Source organism: Eumetopias jubatus, unplaced genomic scaffold (genome assembly GCF_037043125.1).
Source record: "Eumetopias jubatus isolate StellerSeaLion01/CBP00866 unplaced genomic scaffold, mEumJub1_p1.0 scaffold_2, whole genome shotgun sequence".
NCBI lineage: Eukaryota > Metazoa > Chordata > Mammalia > Carnivora > Otariidae > Eumetopias > Eumetopias jubatus.
The window spans coordinates 66,707,892-66,727,706 of record NW_028274808.1 but is presented as its reverse complement, the minus strand read 5'-3'; the positions used below and the strand labels follow the sequence as shown (position 1 = coordinate 66,727,706).

The 19,815-nt window shown below is 36.7% G+C and overlaps 1 protein-coding gene and 1 non-coding gene across 4 annotated transcripts in view; both read right to left on the bottom strand.

Annotated features, from left to right (window-relative positions):
- Positions 1 to 19,815, bottom strand: part of FSTL5 (follistatin like 5) — a 692,987-nt gene that overhangs the window by 216,202 nt on the left and 456,970 nt on the right. The gene's annotated exons all lie outside the window — the stretch shown is intronic.
- LOC114210213 (U6 spliceosomal RNA) lies at positions 9,507 to 9,613 on the bottom strand. Its single transcript, XR_003609485.2, has one exon. It is a non-coding gene; the product is annotated as a U6 spliceosomal RNA (small nuclear RNA).

The following is a 19,815-nucleotide window of genomic DNA, read 5'->3' as shown; positions in this document are numbered from 1 at the left end:
AAAATGTGAGACCATTATCCTCTTAAGGATAAGGAATTAATAGTTTGTATATTGACACGTCTAACTTTGCATGCATTGCAGGTTTCCAAATGGGAGGTAAACTTGTTAAAGTAACAAGAAATAAAACTTTACAATTATTTCTAACAGTTCATTCCAACATCAACCGTTGTTCAAATGATAGTTTCACCTTTAGAGAAAAATAGGAAAGAAAAGAGTAACTGGAAATAAAGCTGCCTTTCCTCATTTGGAAACTTTCTACACATTTCTAAAATTATCAAAAACGAAAAAGGAAACAGTCATTTGAGACTATGAATCTCAAATAATTAGTACATCTCTGTTAAAAACATTTTACACCTAGGGGCACCTGGGTGGCTCAGCTGGTTGAGCGTCAGACTCTTGGTTTCAGCTCAGGTCTTGGTCTCCTGGTGGTGGGATTGAGCCCCTCCCCGGGCTCCGTGCTCAGAGAGGAATCTGCTCCAGACTCTCTCTCCCTTTCCTTCCCTCTGCTTGCGCACGTGCACACACTCTCTCTCTCTTTCAAATAAATAAATAAAATATTTTTAAAAATAAAAACATTTCACACCTGTTAACATTTGTAGGAGAAAAAAGACCTGTGATGCACTAATAGAAAATGTCATGTGAGAGTTTTAAATTTTATATCAAAAAAGAATATCTGATTGCTTCCCCAGTCTTGTCTCCTGCCATCAGGCTCTATCCACAGAGGCCTCTTTTGGTTTCTTTCCAGCAATCCAGGATCCTTTCCACCCTGCAGTCCTCATATCTATTGATTGGCATACACCTTCCAGAATATCTCCTATATATCCTTGAGATATTACATTAATTCTCTTGTTGGATAACATAAATTAGGTCCCCTTTGTATAATCTGTCATATCACTCTGTGCTTTTTATTCCTTATTTTTAGTATAATTGCTATTAGCTTTTAAATTTTGTGTGACTACTTTTAATGATTGATCTCCATAGTCTTAATCTGTGAAGGCAGATAGTGCATAGTTCACCACATATCTCCAGCATGTAGCACAGTGCCTGGCATATAGGAAGTGTGCAATGGGCATTTTAATGTGTTACCAAAAAAAATAAATAGTAATTTCTCTTTTTTAAAAATTTATTGGGCTTTTATTTGGAAAATTACTTATTATAAATAACATTTTTTAAAAATATACCATGCTGAAAACAAGTTTATTTTACCTTTGACTAGATTTTTTATTAAGTGATAGATCATGAAGTGTTGCCATTTAGATTTATCAGATCGTGTTATGCTGTAGCATTCCAGTTTTACAACCAACAAATATTCTTAAAACTTAAATTATTGATTTCATTGGATTCCATGGCAAATATTTTATTTAAAGATTGTTATCAAAATTAAATTCAATCCTGATATATCATGTGGTTAGCTTGCTGGATTATATCAGTTCAAGCTGTCAGGAAAGAACTTGAATGGCCTAATATTTTTTTCCAAGTTAATACATAAGACTGCTCTAGTTTTATGAATGCTGGCAGAAGACATGAGATTCCTGGGTCAGAGACAAAGGTCCTTCTTATGGGTGGTGCAGCAAGCTGCATGAGCTTCACTCTTGCATCAGTTTCCCTTGCCCTCTCAGCCTTACGGGAGCAAGGCAGAACAGCCTAGGTCAATGCTGCAGACAGTAAGCAAACCTAAACTCTGGAGGGAGACACTGTTTCTGTTTTCAAAGACTGTATACTACCTAAATACCCTTACAAATATAGGCCAGAACAAAAACCATCAGTACCTCTGTTCACAAGACGTGCAAAAATATTAGAGACTCATGGAAAACTGTTTTCTAATGTACTCTTCTCATATTAATGTATATCTTGCAGTTTATACTTTGAAATAATCATTTTGTTGATCTTATCAGAGCAGTACATGTATGTGTCAGAAAATTTTTATTTCAATAGGTAAACTTGGGCTCACTATTACACCAATTAAAAAGTGTACTGGCTTGTTGAAACTCTTCTTCCTAATAACAAATAGATAACAATATGCAATCTTAAGAATGTTGAATGCCAGCTTTCCTTCTTTTGGATAATATTCTAGAGTCAATCATATTGCACATTGTCAAGTGCTCTGTTGGATGTGTCAGACTTACATATGCTCTCATCATAGAACTACAATTTTATTATAGATCGCTTAAGCTGGCAGCAGTGATAAAGATGATTTAGAGGTGTACATCATGTATAACATCAAAAATCAGTTATATCTCTTTTCCTTTCCCAACATGTGCTATCAGCCTCAGAAGGAAGCTGATTCTATCCCTGTTTCAGCCCAACTTTGCTCTAAATTTGAGAAACTTGAGGTGATTGCATGATTGAGGTCAGTAAATGCAATCCAGGTTTCCCAAATCTACTACAGGACTGCTTTAAACAAGAGTGGGGAGGATCATTTCAGTGAGAACAGTACATTGCTCATGTCGTGGAAACCTAAATTAGAAATCAAATGATAAGGGGTTGAAATTGAAGATGAAGACTCTGCCACAAATTTCATTCTTGAAATGATAAGGCAGCTTGCTTTCATATTTATATAGAATTACTAACTTAAATCAATTTCTTCTGTAATTTATTTCATTTATATTTTGGTTGTGGATGAACTTTCTCTGTGGAGATTTTTATGTGCTATAGTTTCTACATAGTAATTTCAGTTGCAGATACAATAAAAAATTGACTAGGCCTGTCTTCTATTTTCTATAGCCTCTTTTCTCATTCATAAGACCAAATAGCCATCATAATTAAATTTTAAGGTTATGAAAGAAATATGTAAAATTACTTGTAAGATAACTCAATTCAGCATATTTATTCTATTAAGGAATAAATGGACACAGGGCGCCTGGGTGGCTCAGTTGGTTAAGCGACTCTCTTCAGCTCAGGTCATGATCCCAGAGTCCTGGGATCGAGTCCCACATCAGGCTCCCAGCTCAGTGGGGAGCCTGCTTCTCCCTCTGACTCTCTCCCCTCTCATGCTGTTTCTCTCTCGCTCGCTCTCTAATAAATAAATAAAATCTTTAAAAAATAAAGGAATAAATGGACACAAAAGATCTGAATAATTTTCCCAAGGTGATAGAGTAGGTGAGATTAAGAGATAAAAAAATATAAATATAACTTCCTATATGGGTCAATTATTTAATTCATCACCTAAGGTTTTCTTTGTAATTTAATCTTTAATACTCTATCAAGAAAATTGAGAAGAACTTTTTTTTTAAGCCCTTGCCTAGCACAGAACATATGATAGCCATTATAACCAATCTTCTAAGTGAGGACCATGTGTTGGACTAGAAGGAAAATATAGATCAAATGCATCATGTGTGGCATCAATGACATAATGGGTCCCGAGTGAGAGCTGGGGGTCACGGAAAGTGTTGACCGAGAACAATGATTTGGACCAGAGATGCCATGATGGTCAGGTATGGTAGGCTTTTAGCCATTGATGAATGAACAGCAGAAACACCTCCAGGTCAAATTATGAGAGCAGAGGCTATAGAGGGGATAGAGAGAATGGAGGAGGGATATTCAGAACCCTGGAGGATACCATGCTCATTCTAAGATGCCTGGAAAGCCAGGGTAGAGGAAGCGGCTTTTAAACACTAGAAGGTAAATGCCTTTTCCTAGATGTCTTTAAAACTCCATGAGATGGGATGCCTGATGAAAATGGGACATAGGCACATAACCCAGGTGCAGGCAAGGCAGGTTTGAGTATAAATGGTGGGGACTGTGTGCCAGACAGTGGTGGGTACCTGATGTGGACCACCTTTTGCAACCTCACAAAATTTCTGGGTGGTGGGCAAGATGATCCTCATTTAACAGATGAGAAAACTGAGGCTCAGAGAGGTGACTTCCCACTGCTAGGAAGCAGCAGGGCCCAGAGCTTGAGCCAACCTTGCCTGGTAGGCTTGATTCTTTTTCAGAAGGTATTACTTATAGGCAGGTGCCTGCCATAGGAAGCTCCAGTGGATACAATAAAAGAAGCAAAATATAGAAGTGACATTGTGAGAGGGTTTGCCACAGCCCTGGCCTGATAGAGAATGGGGGAGCAGTTTCCTGATGCAGCTGGACAAATGGGCACAAATATAAGGTTGTGGTGGGATGCTCCAGCTACTCAGCTGCAGTTGGGAGGAGAATCCTAGGGATTCTTAGATTATCAGCTTGAGTGTGGATTTCCTAGCCATCAAGGAAGAAGGAGGGAAGTTATCTTCCATTTATTCTCTGCACTGATGAAGCATTCCTGGTTTAGTAGGTAGGGAGAGGGAGGAGTGGGGAGTGAGAAGAAGGCACTTTTTTTCAGTGGGCAGAGAGGCAGGCAGCCACAGCTCAGCACCACACCTCAGCGCTGAGGTGACCTGATCCCCCACCTCCCTGAAAGCAACACAGGCTTTGTAGAGGACTGGCCAAGGCACTGACCAGTCCCTCACAGGCCACAACTCGCACGTGAGTCTGAGGACATTCGGACATGTCTCAATAGTTAATGTGTGGTATGGAGTGACTTTCCATCAAGGTGTGGACTCCATGAGGGTAGGGAGTATATCTTTTTTTTTTTTAAGGATTTATTTATTTTTTTGAGAGACAGAGAGAGTGTGCAAGTAGGGGGAGGGGCAGAGGGAGAGAATCTTCAAGCAGACTCCCTGCTGAGCACAGAGCCCAACGCAGGGCTCGATCTCACACCCCAGGAGATCATGACCTGAGCTGAAACCAAGAGTCAGATGCTCAACCAACTGAGCCATCCAGGTGTCTCCAGGGATCGTATCGTCTTTAAAAGCAATGGTCTTAGATCAGATTTCCCCACGAATACACTCTGAGGCTCCTTTGGGAATGTTCTCAGGAGCAATACCTGTGAGAATGTGAGGGAAACAGCATGTGGGAGACGGAACAGATGAATGGTGCCGTGATTAGAACAGAGCCTCAGCTGACACATGGGGAGCTTGGAGGGTGGATAGATACAGGCTCTCCACCAGGAGCAGGAGGTGTCGATTTCAATTTCTTTAAATTTCTTCTTTAATCTTGTATGCATTTATCTAACAAATAGTTATTTATAACTTACTACATACACTGTTATAGTAACTCTAGCCTCTATTGCAAATTAGCTAAGAATTAGCAATATGTTATATGTTTTTTTTTATAAATGAATTTTTCTATCCATTGTAAATATTTATGAAACACCCATTAGGGACTATACAGTATTCAAGGTCCTGTGTATATAAAAGTGAACCAACTAACCAAAAAATCGCCTGCTATCAGGAAGCATAATTACAGTGAGGAGAACCAAACAGTAAACACATGAAAGAGCTAATTTCTGAGTGTAAAATTATAGGGAAAAATTAAGCTGGAAAAGTTACTTTTGATGGAATGTTCATGCAAGGCATCTCCAAGAGGGCATACCTTAATAACGTAACTATAAACTTGACAAAGAACCAGCCATGGGAAGGGCCAAAAAAAAAAAAAAAAAAAGACCAGAAAGAGATGCTGAAACTCAAAGCCTCAAAGGCCAGAGACACTGGAGTTAATTTTGTAAATGTCACAGCACTTACTTTAGGCTGGATAAGTTCATCTAGAGACAAGAGAAGGGGATTAAAGCTGGCACTGCCAAAATCTAGAGGTTGTTAGAGGAGGACGAGTTGGCAAACAGGAAGACTGAGGATCAGCCAGAAGGGCAAATATAAAACCAGCAAAGTGTGGGAAGCCAAGAGAGTAAAGAGATTCCTCACACTGTGTGCCTTCAAATAATTAACTTCTAATGCAGAATTTCACTTAGTTGGGAAACTTGAGAAGAAAATAAATACAAAATCAAAAAACAAAGTACAACTTTAATGTTACTTTAGAATAAAGGAAAAGCAGTGAAACGATATACATAAAAGTAATTTTAAGTTAATAAATTGAAATATTGTATCCATATTTTTCAAAAGAAAATATTTTATACCTACTGCTTTCAGGATAATAAATGGTACGTAGTTCAGTGGCAAAGTAATAAAAGAACAAGGATTTATTTTAAAGTAAAATAAAACCAGTGGCATTTTATAGGGCTAGAAAAGTCAGATTTCTCTATTTTGCCCTTCACCAGAACTAAGTGTATGACCAGGGTGAATGAATTTGGTGCTTGAAATCCACCCTACTGAGTTCTACCATTGTGATATTTATTAGCGTGCCACTGACATATTAACATAAACTTGTGATATGATTTTCTAAATTCTTTTAACAAAGATAAAAGTCATGTAGTTCACTTGTAGATTGGAAGTAGGGAAGACACAATATCTTTTTAGGGCATTACTTCAATGAGGGCATATAAGGCTATAAATCTTCAGAGGGAATTCCTGCTTCTGAACTGAGAAGCTGGTTAACAGTATTCAGGGACTGGGGGCCAAAGGGAAAGGTGTTGAAGTAGAATCTATAATAAAAGCGAGAATTATGTGCTGAAGGCAAGTCACACACCTCTCCTTGTCTCAGAATTATCATCTACAAAATGGGAATATTAGTATAACCACCATGTTACAAGATTGAATGATTCCATTTGTAAAATATACTTACAAGTATGTCTGCAACACTGCAACTGTAACATAAGTATTTATTATTTTAATTTTAAATGGCTTAATAATTATACCTTAAGACTGAGTACTGAATTTCAAACCAGCTTGGAGCTAATTAAGGTACTAACAAATCTTTTAACCAAGCCTGAGGGAAACTATATCTATTGAACTCATAATCACAGAATTTCTTGGAAACCAAAACTAATATGTGATGATTCATTAATGCAGCATCTAGTATAATGCATCCAACACTTAACATGGTGGCCTAATCATATAAGTGTTCACTAGATGATGATGTTGATGATAAAAAAGAAGACCCAGGGGTAGGGTGGGAAAACAGGGAGAACAGAAGACAAATTCCCTGACAACTTCTTTAAATAGTACAGTTTAAGAAAACATACAGGTAAATCCATATGCAAAAAGTTGTGGGGTTTTTTTTAAGATTTTATTTATTTATTTGACAGAAAGAGAGAGTGAGCACAAGGCGGAGGGAGAAGCAGACTCCCCACTGAGCAGGGAGCCCAACTGGATCCTAGATCCAAGGCCCCTGGGATCATGACCTGAGCTGAAAGAAGATGCTTAACCCACAGAGCCACGCAGATGCCCCCATACACAAAAAGTTTTATTTACATTTCAAAAATATTCATCTGAACTCTCTTTTAAAGAACACATTCCCTCAGCATCTTTTAAATTATAAATTACAAATTTTGTTTCACATGTAACTTTTCTGGGACATATCTGGTCAGTGAACTAACAATATAAGTATAGAGAATGCAGAAAATACAATGAAGTCTGAAGGTCATGTTTAAAATATTAATTTTCTGTGAGGACTTTGAATAGAAATAAACAAAATGTGCAAAATATGAACTCAATGTAGTTCAATTATATTTCATATACCATTGACTAATCGAATCATTTTTATGTTCATTTTATTATTTAATCCTTATATATTACACTCCCAAATTCTTCTTATGCTTAAGGAAAGAAAATAGCTGAGTGCTTAAATTAAAAAAAATGGTGTGGGCTTATACTCATTGCTATTTAAAATACTGTTGCTTGCAACTTATTAAACTCTGAGAAAGTTGGGCTCCTTGAATCTCAGTTTCCTCACCTTTAAACTAAGGTTAGTAAAATCAAATTTATTTGATTAAAAAAGTTTTGATCAGTAAATCTTGTAGTATAATATCCAACACAAAATAAGCATTCGTTACAGTAGAAGCAAAGAAGGAATTTGGCAGAGTGACAAGGGCAAGGAGTTTGAAATCAGAACCCTGGAAAAACTTGGATTCCATTCTGTACCCTTGGGTTCCATTTCACAAGTTAACTGGCTTCACTGATTAGTAAGAATAAAAATGTTATGTGGCATGATACATGCACATGTAGTTTCTGGTAAATTGCAAGTGATCATAATCATTATCTTTATAATTATATCCCAACAGTCTATTCTCATTAATAAGCCTTTTACCTGTACTCTGATAACAAATCATTTCTATATTCCATCCATTATAAATACACTATATTTAAAATAAGTTTATCCCCAGGTAATAAGTATTCACAATCACTACATACTCATCAACACCTCTTCATCATCTGATGGTCGACAATCTCAAAAATATGGGAGCAAAAGAGAACTTCAACTGAAATACAGGATTCCAATCAGGTGTCTGTTACTATCTCTTATGGAACCTCAACTAGACAGATTCATTGAGCTAATAGAAACTGTAATCAATCAACAAAGATGAAGTGATCAGGTAAAATAAATAAAGGATAGAAGTATCCTGAATAATTAATAATCCATATACTCCTTTCTCCCAGATTTATACACAAATGTTACATACAAAAAAAAACAAAAACAAAAAACAAATGCAGTTATATCTAGGATAAAAAGATTCTGATTATTTTACCTCTTAAATATCAAAATCTTTAAACATGAAAAATATTTAAAGAATTATGCAATACTTTTGTTATCTAATAAAATATTATTAAATTTTTCTTTATAAGCATATCAATCCATGTAGCACAGTAAGAAATGTTAAAATAAGTGACAGTGGGATTTAATTACCCTCGTTAGATCTAATAAACGTTATAACTAAATGGTACAAATATTCTCCATTCTTCAGTGCTTCTATATTTACACTATCAGTATACTTCCGGTAACATCAACATTTTCCATAATTGTGTGTATATAAAGTTTTTACTAGGCTATCATAGCAATACATTTTTAAAAATGTAGCACACTTAGCTTCCTTTCATAAAAATTATTTTATTAAGCCACCTTTTAAAATTGTTTGGTAATCTGACTTTTTAAAGAGCAACAAATTCTCTATTGCTCTTTCTTTTTCTTTTTTTTTCTTTTTTTACTAAGTGTATCTTCAGATTTTATTACTTTATTGTTAGAACATGTAGAGAGAACTAAACACTTTACAAACCTAATCTCATATGTGAAAGTTTATCATTTTCATTTGACAAAGAAGAAAGAGGCTCCAAATCTCAGTTTAGATCACACATCTAGTTAAGGTCAGAGAAGGACCTCACAGGTCCTATATTGCCTTAGCTCAGCACTCATATCATAATTAAGAATAAAATGTTACTGGGGCACATGAGTGGCTCAGTCGATTAGGCAACTGACTCTTGATTTCGGCTCAGGTCTTGATCTCAGGATCATGAGATTGAGCTCCATGTCAGACTCTGTGCTCGGCATGGAGTCTGCTTGAGATTTTCTCCTTCTCCCTCTGCCCTTCCCCCTAGTCTCTCTCTAAATAAATAAATAAATAAAATCTTTAAAGTAAAAAAACAAAAAGCAAAAATGCTACTTCATCAAAGCAATATTTTCCTTTTTCACTTATTATTTTATAAATATTATAAATGTGGACTGATATTTCTTAATATTTCTATAATTTGCTTCTTTCTATTTTTTAATCTAATCTTCAGGGGATAAACCCCAAGGTTGTATTTGTGAAGTTCATGTTGAGATCTCTACATATTCATTACGTCATCCTTATGCAGAAGCCATGCTAATCTTCTCTGTATCTTTCCAATTTTAGTATATGTGCTGCTGAAGGGAGCACTCTACATATTCATTACTGTTTAAAATTTATGTAGTTTGCAGGGCAAAGTATACCTTAGGAATGTGCATAAACAAGTTTAAGTTTAAAAGTTAGAACCACCTTATTTGTTTTTTTATTTCTTTAAGATAGGTCACCTGATATTTAAGAAATCAAGTTTGCATTATTATAATCCGACAATACTCTTAGACCAAATTATTTTGATTTTATTGTTGTGGACACTAGACTGTAGCATGTGACCGGATAAACAGGGACCAGAATGATTTGATTCACTACTTATCTAACCAAAGCTATATTCATCTTGTGAATTTCCTAACACAGTGTACACAGCTTTTTTAAAAAAATTTTCTCAAGCTTCAACGCTCACTCGTGAAACTATCATAATAGGCATAGAAAATTTTTATCCACTTTACAGAGAAAATGTATGTGCTCTTGTATCTTTTCTCCTCTCTTATTTAAAATATACTCCTGTTTGGTTTTTATTTTTTTAAGATTTTATTTATTTATTTGTCAGAGAGAGAGAGCACAAGCAGGGAGAGCGACAAGCAGAGGGAGAAGCAGGCTCTCCGATGAGCAGGGAGCCCAATGTCCAACTCGAACCCAGGACCCTGGGATCATGACCTGAGCCCAAGGCATCCACTTAACCAACTGAGCCACCCAGGCATCCCATACTCCTGTTTTTTTTTTAATGTAATCTGCATATCACTTATATCAGAATCTCGATGAGTGCTTCTTTAAAAATATAAATTACTTTTTCCAACCCAGCTATTCATTAGATCTTGAAAGGGATAAAGCACTTCACAATTAAACTCTCCCAGAGATGATTTTTAACATATAATAAGTTTTAAGACCCACTCCATATACTTTTGCCTTTTTGCCTTTCTTAATGGAAAACAAACAAACAAAAACTCCCCTTCATTTCCACAAAGGAAATAGTTTTCTTATCTATACTTTCTCATATTTCCTTTGTCATTCCTTTTATAAAATGTCCTCCTTTGGGGTGCCTGGATGGCTCAGTAGGTTATGTGTCTGCCCTCTGCTCAGGTCATGATCCCAGGGTCCTGGGATGGAGCCGCATATCTGCCTCCTTCCTCAGTGGGGAGCCTGCTTCTCCCTCTCCCTCTGCCCCCCACCCCCACTCATGCTTGCTCTCTCTCTCTCTCTGGTGCTTTCTTTCTATCAAATAAGTAAATAAAATCTTTAAAAAATAAAAATTACAAATTTCAAAAATTAAAATGTCTCCTTTATCTCCAGCATGTTTAAAAGCCCTAATTTATTGGCTTATGCAATGTTCATGTCAAGCCCTTTTTTATCATGGCTTTACCAGATCTAGAAGCAAAAGTTTAAAATTAGCCAAAAGATTCAGTTATCCAAGTGAGATATTAGGAAGTTTGTTAGCACTTCCTCCTCCACTTTTGATATCAAGAGTGCAACAACCCTCACAAAGGAAGGCACAGAATGAGGAATGAAGAAGACTGGTTCCTGATGCCATAGTTGATCAATTGTTCCAACTCCCAGTCTGCCCAATCTTGACTTCTGCTATGAAAGACAAACATCCTTTTTTTTTTATTTAAGACTTCTGGTTTTTGAATTTTCTGCTATTTGTAGTCATATTCAACCCCTAGTTAAGACAATGTGTGGATCTAATCAGGGACAATTTCTGTTTTATTTTTTAACTGTTTTGATCAAAATATTTTTCGGGCATTTTCATTGCATTATCCTTCTTCCATTTTCTCAGATATTCTGTTAATATCAAAGTTAACACCTGGAAATTCTAGCTTTGAATACAAATGGATCCTGGATATCAATGGATGTCATCAAGATCTGGCATTTTGTTGTTTCTATACCCCTGTTCTGATTTTTAATATTATATTTTCATTTTCGGGCTGACTCTATCCACCTGATAGCTCCTATAACAGAATTTCTGAAGATGTGACCCAGCGGTATATCTTTATTAATCTAAGCAGAATGGAAAGAGCTCAATGGATTGATCAGTTCATCTAAAACCTGGGATTGATGTTGACTGCATGTTTTGATGAATGGACTGAGTTATGTGTGCTCATCTGGAACCAAGGATGAGGTCAACTTCATCCAAATGCATGGACACAGAGTCAAGGAGAGATGGCTATCTAAGAAGATAAAGAAATGCTGAGCAGGCAAAACTAAAAAAAACAAACACAACATAACACTTTCCACTTTACTACGACCTTAGTTTTGACTTTTTATATTTACTTGGAATGCTACAATATCTATTTTTTTTAAATGCCCTGTTTCCAATACTTAAGTTGCATTCTCAAGCCAATTGTTTCTTCCTGTGTCTAAGTCCCTTCAGTAACTCCCATTTTGAACTATGCTTATGTAGGGGAAACTGAGCAGAACTTTCCACTACTGCCTAAGGCAAGAGAGTTTGGAATTTGAGACTACTCATGTAATCTGCCTATTAGAAAAAAAAAAAAAGCCCTTTTCAGAGGAAGAAAAAAGAATCCAGAGTGTCCGTAACGTATTTTTCTTATTGTCCACTATCCAATGAAAAATTAACCAGATAGGCAAATAGAAAAGACAAACAAACTCAGGAGAAAAAATCTGTCAATAAAAACTGATATTTAGATGACCTAAATATTGCAGTAAGTAAATAAGGACTTTACATAAGATATTATAAATAGGATCAAAGATTCAAAGGAAAATAAGGAATGGTAAGAAAAATAATTCTAGCTGAAATCATATATATAAACATATATTTATATACACACATATATATACATATATATGTAATAAAAACTCCAAATAAAAAAAATAAAGAACTGAAAGTCAACAAATAAAATTAAATAATTAACTATCACTGAATAGAATTAGCATCAGATTGGTAATGCCTAAGGAAATATCAGTAACTTAAATGTATTTAAATAGAAATCATGCTTTCTGAAAAATAAAGAGAAAAAAGCATTAAAGAAAATTTAACAGGGTGCTGGAGACCTGTGGAAAAAATATCAATGTTAAAATATATGCAATTTTAATACAAACAGAGAGAAGAGAGGAAATATAAATTAGAAAAAAAATATTTATTGGTCCCAAATTTGGAGGACAATATCAATTTATGAATCCAAGAAACTAAACAAACTGAAACTTGATAAGTGCTAAGCAAACAATAATGATACCCAGGCACATTATAGTCAAATTGTGAAATTAAAAGATAAAGAGGAAATGTTTAAAGCAGGCAGGAGGGGCAGGGGGAGTGACACACTACATACAGTAAACAATAATGGGATTAACCACTTCATTCTCTTTAGATAGAACATGAAATAAGGAAAAGAGGCCAGAACACAATAGAATGACATCTTTATATTATGAAAGGGAATGCAAATAAAATTGTGAGCACAGAAATATATATCTGGTAAAAATAAAGTTTATAGATGAAGAAGTAGAGACATATTCAGATAAACAAAATAGAGAATTAATTGCTAGCTTATTTGCTATATAAAAAATGCTAGAAGAGGTTCCTCTGGATGAAAATAAACACATAAGTAATATATATCATATATAAGTTTATACAGTATATAAAATATTATATATAATGTATAAATATAAATTTATATAATATAAATCATATAATATTATATAATATTATATATAATGAGTAAATTATATATATTAGACCATAGAAAACACAAGTTAGAAAATATTTCAAGCTAAATAATAATTAAAGTATAAGATTTCAAAATGTTAGAGTTGTGGCCCATATATGTGCATGTAGATTTAAATGGTGTATAGGAAAGTAAGAAAAATTTAACCTGAATTAGCTAAGATCTCACCTTAAGGAGATAGAATATATAAGCAAATTAAACCCATATTAATTAGATGGGAAAAATAAATAAAGAGCAGAAACCAATACAATAGAATAAAAAGAGAAAAAAATAACAAAGCGGGGGAGGGGCTGAGCAAGATGGCAGAGGAGTAGGAGACCTGGATTTCATCTGTTCTCAGGATTTCAGAAGAATAGGGATCAAACCATTCTGAACACCTACGAACTCAACAGGAGATCGAGGAAAAGAATAGCAGCAACTCTCTGAACAGAAAAGCGACCACTTTCTGGAAGGTAGGACGTGCGGAGAAGTGAATCTGAGGCAAAATTCGGGAGGATAGACGGCGGGGGAGGGGGCCTCTGTCCGCCGCTTCTGGCAAGTGCTAGAGCCAGGGAGCACAAAATCAGAAATGTTAAGAAGTTGGCTCCGCTGAGGGATGTCGCTCCAGTGGCTAAGCGGGGTTGGAAACCTCGTGGGACAGTGTGGTCTCAGGACTCTTGGGGTCACAGAAAGACTGGGGGTGCCTGAGTGCAGCAGAGCTCCCAGGTATCAGAGCAGGGAAGCTGGCTGCAGAGACGGAGCCAAGGCACAGGCTCTCAGCTCAGGGTTTCCATAAACTGTGATCTGCGGCACAGTCGGGCCACTGCTCCTCCAGCAGGGACCCAACAAGTGGCAAAATTGGGGAGACTCCCCTTCCTCCCCTGGGAGGAGTAGCACGGGAGCACACCACAGGGATCTGCTGGGTTTGGAGACTCCACACTGAGTCGGGTGCCAGAGATAGAAACGCTCAGTCACAGGCTGGGTGAGCATCAAGTGCGGCCGGAGACCAGGGAGACAGAGTGACTGACTGCTTTTCTCTGGTGGCTTACTGAGGAGTGGGGCCACGAGTTCTCGGCTCCTCCAGGGCAGAGATTGGGAGGCGGCAATTTTCATTCTCATCCTCCAAAGCTGTACCGAAAGCTTGCAGGGAACAAAAGTTCCGGAGAGCAAACCCAAGCAGATTACTTAACCCGACCCGGCAAGGGCGGGGCAATTCTGCCTCCTTCAAAGACATTTGGGAACCATGGCAACAGGTCCCTCCCCCAGAAGATCAGCAAGACTAGGCCAGCCAAGACCAAGTTTACCGATCAATGAGAACGGCAGAAGTCCAGAGCTAAGGGAATACTGCACATAGAATCCATGGCTTTTTTACCATGATTCTTTAGTCTTTTAAAGTTTTTTTTTTTTTAATTTTTCTTTTACACTTTTGCAACCAACATCTTATCAATCTCTTTTTAAAAAAAAATTATTTTTAATTTTTAGAGTCATATTCTAAAATATGACTCTAAACATATATATATATAGTTCTCTCCTTAAAACTTTGAGATACAGTTTCTTCTAACAGATCAAAATATACCCTAAATCTCTAGTGTTTGGCTTTGTTCTAGTCTCCTGCCTGATCACATTCTCTCCCTTTTTTTTTTTCTTTTTTTTAATCCTCTTCTTTCTTTTTTCAAATGACTTCTTATCTTATCAATTCCTTTTATAAAATTTTTTATAATATTCATCTTTACAGTCATATTCCATCCCTTCATTGTATCAACCCTTATTTTTGTACATATATAAGTTTTTCTTTCCTTAAGATTTTGGGAGGCACTTTCTTCTAACAGACCAAAATACACACAAAATCTAGTGTGTGGCACTGATCTATACACCAGCCTAAACATATCTGATCACATTCTCTTTGTTTTGTTCTGTTTTTGTTTGTTTTTATCTTCTTCTTTTTCTTTTTTCTTTCTTCCCCTTTCTTTTCCCCGGGCTTCCGGTCTTTTCTAATTTGTTTAGAGTATATTTTCAGGGGACCTTGTTACCCTGTTAACATTTTGTTCTCTCATTCATCTATTCTCTCTGGACGAAATGATAAGATGGAAAAAAATCACCTCAACAAAAAGAACAAGAGGTAGTACCGACTGCCAGGGATCCACTCAATATGGACATTAGTATGATGTCAGACCTAGAGTTCAGAATCATGAGTTTAAAGACACTAGCTGGGCTTGAAAAAAGCGTGGATGTTATCATAGAAACCTTTCTGGAGAAATAAAGAACTAAAATCTAACCAAGCCGGAACTAAAAAGGCTATTAATGAGGTGCAATAAAATATGCGGGTGCTAGCTGCTAGGATAAAAGAGGCAGAAGAGAGAATCAGTGATATAGAAACCCAAATGATGGAAAATAAAGAAGCTGAGAAAAAGAGAGATAAACAACTACTGGATCACGAGGGCAGAATTCGAGATATAAGTGATACCATAAGATGAAACAACATTAGAATAATTGGGATTCCAGATGAAGAAGAAAGAGAGAGGGGGGCAGAAGGTATATTGGAGCAAATTATACCAGAGAACTGCCTTAATTTGGGGAAGGAAACAGGCATCAAAATCCAGGAGGAGCACAGAGAACCCCTCTCAAAATCAATAAAAACAGGTCAACACCCCGACATTTAATAATAAAACTTACGAGTCTCAGAGACAAAGAGAAAATCCTGAAAGCGGTTTGAGAGAAGAGCTATGTAACCTACAATGGTAGAAACATTAGATGGCAACAGACCTATCCACAGAGACCTGGCAGGCCAGAGAGGACTGGCATGATACATTCAGAGCACTAAATGAGAAAAGTATGCAGCCAAGAATACTATATCCAGCTAGGTTGTCATTGAAAATAGAAGGAGAGATAAAAAGCTTCCAGGACAAACAAAAAATAAAGGAACTTGCAAACACCTAACCAGCCCTACAAGAAATATTGAAAGGGGTCCTTTAAGCAAAGACAGAGTCTAAAAGCAGCATAGACCAGAAAGGAACAGAGACAATATACAGTAACAGTCAGCTTACAAGCAATATAATGGCACTAAATTAATATCTTTCAATAGTTACCCTGAATGTAAATGGGCTAAATGCCCCAATCAAAAGACACAGGCTATCAGATTGGATTAATAAACAAGACCCATCGATATGCTGTCTGCAAGAGACTCATCTTAGACCCAAAGACACCCCAAGATAGAAAGTGAGAGGGTGGAAAAATCATTTACCATGCTAATGGACACCAAAAGAAAGCTGGGGTGGCAATCCTTATATCAGACAAATTAGATTTTAAAACATAGACTGTACTAAGAGATGAGGAAGGACACTGTAAACTACTTAAAGGGTCTATCCAACAAGATCTAACAATTGTAAATATCTATGCCCCTAACATGAGAGCAGCCACTTATATAAGGCAATTAATAACAAAAGCAAAGAAACATATTGACAACAATACAATAATAGTGGGAGACTTTAACACCCCCCTCACTGAAATGGACAGATCGTCTAAGCAAAAGATCAACAAGGAAATAAAGACTTTAAATGAAACACTGGACCAAATGGACTTTACAGACATATTCAGAATATTCCATCCCAAAGCAACGGAATACACATTCTTCTCTAGTGCGTATGGAACATTCTCCAGAATAGATCACTTCCTAGGTCACAAATCAGGTCTCAACCGGTACCAAAAGATTGGGATTATTCCCTGCATATTTTCAGACCACAGTGCTTTGAAACTACAACTCACAAGAGGAAAGTCAGAAAGAACTCAAATACATGGAGGCTAAGAGCATCCTACTAAAGAATGAATGGGTCAACCAGGAAATTAAAGAAGAATTAAAAAAATTCATGGAAACCAATGAAAATGAAAACACAATGGTTCAAAATCTCCGGGATGTAGCAAAGGCAGTCCTAAGAGGAAAGTATATAGCAATACAAGCCTTTCTCAAGAAACAAGAAAGGTCTCAAATACACAACCTAACCCTACACCTAAAGGAGCTGGAGAAAGGACAGCATATAAAGCCTAAACCCAGCAGGAGGAGAGAAATAACAAAGATCAGAGCAGAAATCAATGAAATAGAAACCAAAAGAACAGTAGAACAGATCAACGAAATTAGGAGCTGGTTCTTTGAAAGAATTAACAAGATTGATAAACCCCTGGCCAGACTTATCAAAAAGAAGAGAAAGGACCCAAATCAACAAAATCATGAATGAAAGAGGAGAGATCACAACCAACACCAAAAAATACAAACAATTATAAGAACATATTTTGAGCAACTATATGCCAGCAAATTAGATAATCTGGAAGAAATGGATGCATTCCTAGAGATGTATCAACTACCAAAACTGAACCAGGAGGAAATAGAAAACGTGAACAGACTTATAACCACTAAGGAAATTGAAGCAGTCATCAAAAATCACCCAAAAAACAACAACCCAGGGCCAGGTGGCTTCCCAGGGAAATTCTACCAAACATTTAAAAAAGAATTAATACCTATTCTTCTGAAACTGTTCCAAAAAATAGAAATGGAAGGAGAACTTCCAAACACATTTTAGGAGGCCACCATTACCTTGATCCCCAAACCAGACAAAGACCCCATACAAAAGGAGAATTACATACCAATATCCTTGATGAACATGGATGCAAAAACTCTCACCAAAATACTAACCAATAGGATCCAACAGTACATTAAAAGGATTATTCACCATGATCAAGTGGGATTTATCCCTGGGCTGCAAGGTTGGTTCAACAACCACATATCAATCAATGTGATACATTACATTAATAAAAGAAAGAACAAGAATCATATGATCCTCTCAATAGATGCAGAAAAAGCATGTGACAAAGTACAACATCCTTTCTTGATCAAAACTCTTCAGAGTATAGTGATAGAGGGTACATACCTCAAGATCATAAAAGTCATCTATGAAAAACCTATAGCGAATATCATTCTCAATGGGGAAAAGCTGAGAGCTTTCCCCCTAAAGTCAGGAATGTGGCAGGGATGTCCACTATCACCATTGCTATTCAACATAGTATTAGAAGTCCTGGCCACAGCAATCAGACAACAAAAAGAAATCAAAGGCATCTGAACCGGCAAAGAAGTCAAACTCTCACTGTTTGCAGATGATATGATACTTTATGTGGAAAACCCAAAAAACTCCACCCAAAACTGCTAGAACTCATACAGGAACTCAGGAAAGTGTCAGGATATAAAATCAATGCACAGAAATCAGTGGCATTCCTATACACCAACAAGACACAAGAAAGAGAAATTAAGGAGTCGATCCCATTTAAAATTGCACCCAAAACCATAAGATACTTAGGAATAAATCTTACCAAAGAGGCAAAGGATCTGTACTCAGAAAACTATAAAATTCTCTTGAAAGAAATTGAGGAAGACACATAGAGGTGGAAAAACGTTCCATGCTCGTGGATTGGAAGCATACATATTGTGAAGATGTCAATGCGACCTAGAGCAATCTACACATTCAGTACAATCCCCATCAAAATACCTTCACCTTTTTTCAAAGAAATGGAACAAATAATCCTAAAATTTGTATGGAACCAGAAAAGACCCCGAATAGCCAGAGGAATGTTGAAAAAGAAAAGCAAAGCTGGCGGCATCACAATTCCGGACTTCCAGCTTTATTACAAAGCTGTCATCATCAAGACACTATGGTACTGGCACAAAAACAGACACATAGATCAATGGAACAGAATCGAGAGCCCAGAAATGGACCCTCAACTCTATGGTCAACTTATCTTTGACAAAGCAGGAAAGAATGTCCAATGGAAAAAAGACAGTCTCTTCAACAAATGGTGTTGGAAAAATTGGACAGCCACATGCAGAAGAATGAAACTGGACCATTTCCTTACACCACACACACAAATAGACTCCAAATGGTTGAAAGACCTAAACGTGAGACAGGAGTCCATCCAAATCCTAAAGGAGAACACAGGCAGCAACCTCTTCGACCTCAGCCACAGCAACTTCTTCCTAGAAACATCGCCAAAGGCACGGGAAGCAAGGGCAAAAATAAACTATTGGGACCTCATCAAGATAAAAAGCTTTTGCACAGCAAAAGAAACAGTCCACAAAACAAAAAGACAACTGACAGAATGGGAGAAAATATTTGCAAATGACATATCAGATAAAGGGCTAGTATCCAAAATCTATAAAGAACTTATCAAATTCAACACCCAAAGAACAAATGATCCAATCAAGAAATGGGCAGAAGACATGAACAGACATTTTTCCAAAGAAGACATCCAAATGGCCAACAGACACATGAAAAAGTGCTCAACATCGCTCGGCATCAGGGAAATCCAAATCAAAACCTCCATGAGATACCACCTCACACTAGGCAGAATGGCTAAAATTAACAAGTCAGGAAACGACAGATGTTGGTGGGGATGTGGAGAAAGGGGAACCCTCCTACACTGTTGGTGGGAATGCAAGCTGGTACAGCCACTCTGGAAAACAGTATGGAGGTTCCTCAAAATTTGAAAATAGAGCTACCCTGCAACCCAGCTTTTACACTACTGGGTATTTACCCCAAAGATACA